Below are 2,552 nucleotides of genomic sequence, written 5' to 3' on the forward strand. Positions count from 1 at the left end.
TGGTGTTGGCACAACTGGTTAGCCACTTACAAAAAAAAGCAAACTCAGACCCCCAGATAACATGTATGAAGGTCAAACCCAAATGGACTAAAGACCTTGATATCATACCTAAAACCATAATGTATATAGAACAACACATTCATAAAACTCTCCATGACATTGAGACTAAAGGCACATTTAAGGAGAAAACAGCACTCTCCAAACAAGTGGAAGCAGAGATAAATAGGGAGAGAGATAGACGCAGAATAGTCTCACTCATCTATGCGTTTTAAGAAAAATAAAAGACATTTTTGCGATAATTCTCAGAGACAAAAGAGAGGAGGGCTGGAAGCTCCAGCTCATGACATAAAGCTCACCAAAGAGTGTTAGTTCAGTTAGAGAATAACTACATTGAGAACTATCATAACAATGTGAAAGTTTGAGGGAAGTAGAAAGCCTGTCTAGAGTACAAAAAACTATACTATACTAATTGCATTCATAATAAATTACTCTTTACTTTCTGAAAATTCTTATTAATGTAGTCCTATACTAAATTTATTTTGTCCCCCCATTCACAATACAGACCAGGCAAAAGACCTGGTTTGAGGTGTATATGGGAAGCATTTACTATACCTCCTCTTTCTATACAGTCAGTGTAAAGAACACAGACTGTGGTAAGCATTGGGAGGCCTTATCTTTTCTTTTTTTCTTCATTTTTTCCTTTATTTAAACATGTTGATTATGTAAATGATTGTGATGAGGTTTCAGCCATGTAAAGAACCCCCCACCCTTCACCAATGCAACATTTCCACCACCAAAGTCCCAAATCTCCTTCCATCCCACCCCACCCCACCTGTACTCCAGACAGGCTTTCTCGTTCCTTCATTCATTCACATGATTATGGTAGATCTCTGTGTAGTTATTTCTTTTTTCTTTTTTTTTTGACCCTCTGCACATCCTAAATTATTCCATTTTTTTCTTTTATTTATTATATTTTATGTTTTTTGAGGGGCACACACAGTCTTTGTGGATTACTCCTAACTGCTCCTGGTGGTGATCAGTAGGCCATTTGGGGAGCTAGAGATTTAATTCTGCTCAGCTATATATAAGGCTAGCAAGTGTCTTACTTGCTGTACTCTCTTCAGCCACAAATTATATACTTATACATATATATTTTATTTTTTTTCTTTATTTGAACATCTTGATTACATAAATGATTGTGATTAGGTTTCAGTCATGTAAAGAACACCCCCTTTACCAGTTCAACATTCCCACCACCAATGTCCCCAATCTACCTCCATCCCACCCCACCCCCAGCTGTGCTCCAGACAGGCTTTCCAGTTACCTCATTCATTCACTTGATTACGGTAGTTCTCTGTGTAATTATTTCTATAGCTGTACTCACCACTCTTTGTGGTGAGCTTCATGAAGTGAGCTGGTGTTCCAGCCCTCCTGTCATTGTCTCTGAGGATTGTTACTGAAGCCTCATCCCCCCACCCATATTTTCTAGGTAACTTGACCTTACCTGCAAGACCCGGCCCATTTCTGGAAGGGGTCTTGGAAAAGGTAGATAAGCCTTTGAGCCAGGGGATTAGGGGCTTCTGCCCTGCTGGGCTCTCTGGCTTTGGCGGTCTTTGCCCTTTTGGCCTTTGGCGGTCTTTGCCCTTTTGGCTTTAGGCTGGGGCTTTGCCTCTTTTGGTCTTTGACCAGCATGGAAGTCAAACGAAGATGGGTGAAAGGAGTTAAGACGCAGGGCTAGCTAAGAATGGCTGAATGCTTGAAAGGTTAGGATAGAGGCCACACATGTGGTGGATAGGGTATGAATAAAGTTGATGCTTCCTGATGCCTGCCTGTGAGTGAGTTCAATACCCATCGCTTTCCTGGACCCTAGACCCACCGGTTGATGGGGTGAAGCCACGTGGCCGGAGCCTAAGGACAAAGGCCTCCATCCTTCACCATCCATTGCCATCCAGCTCCATCGTTAATTATTTAACACAACAGTTACAAAAATGACTTTTATTTTTCTTAAAACCCATAGATGAGTGAAACTATTCTGCGTCTCTCTGTCCCTCTGACTTATTTCACTCAGCATGATAGATTCCATGTACATCCACGTATAGGAAAATTTCATGACTTCATCTCTCCTGACGGCTGCAAAATATTCCATTGTGCATATGTACCACAGTTTCTTTAGCCATTTGTCTGTGGAAAGGCATCTTGGTTGTTTCCAGAGCCTGGCTATTGTGAATAGTGCTGCAATAAATATAGGTGTGAGAAAGGGGTTTTTGTATTGTATTCTTGTGTTCTTAAGGTATATCCCTAGGAGTGGAAAAGCTGTTCGAATGAGAGCTCAATTTCCAGATTTTGAATGAATCTCCATATCGCTTTCCATAGAGGCTGTACTAGGCGGCATTCCCACCAGCAGTGGATAAGAGTTCTTTTCTCTCCACATTCCCACCAGCACTGATTGTTCTCATTCTTTGTGATGTGTGCCAATCTCTGCAGTGTGAGGTGGTATCTCATCGTTGTTTTGATTTGCATCTCCCTGATGATTAGTGATGTGGAGCATTTTT

The 2,552-nt window shown here is 41.2% G+C and overlaps 1 non-coding gene across 1 annotated transcript; it reads right to left on the minus strand.

Annotated features, from left to right (window-relative positions):
* Positions 1-537: 537 nt before the first annotated feature.
* LOC126016493 (small nucleolar RNA SNORA51) lies at positions 538-670 on the minus strand. Its single transcript, XR_007498289.1, has one exon. It is a non-coding gene; the product is annotated as a small nucleolar RNA SNORA51 (small nucleolar RNA).
* Positions 671-2,552: the final 1,882 nt, after the last annotated feature.

Source organism: Suncus etruscus, chromosome 8, assembly GCF_024139225.1.
Source record: "Suncus etruscus isolate mSunEtr1 chromosome 8, mSunEtr1.pri.cur, whole genome shotgun sequence".
NCBI classification, from domain to species: Eukaryota; Metazoa; Chordata; class Mammalia; order Eulipotyphla; family Soricidae; genus Suncus; species Suncus etruscus.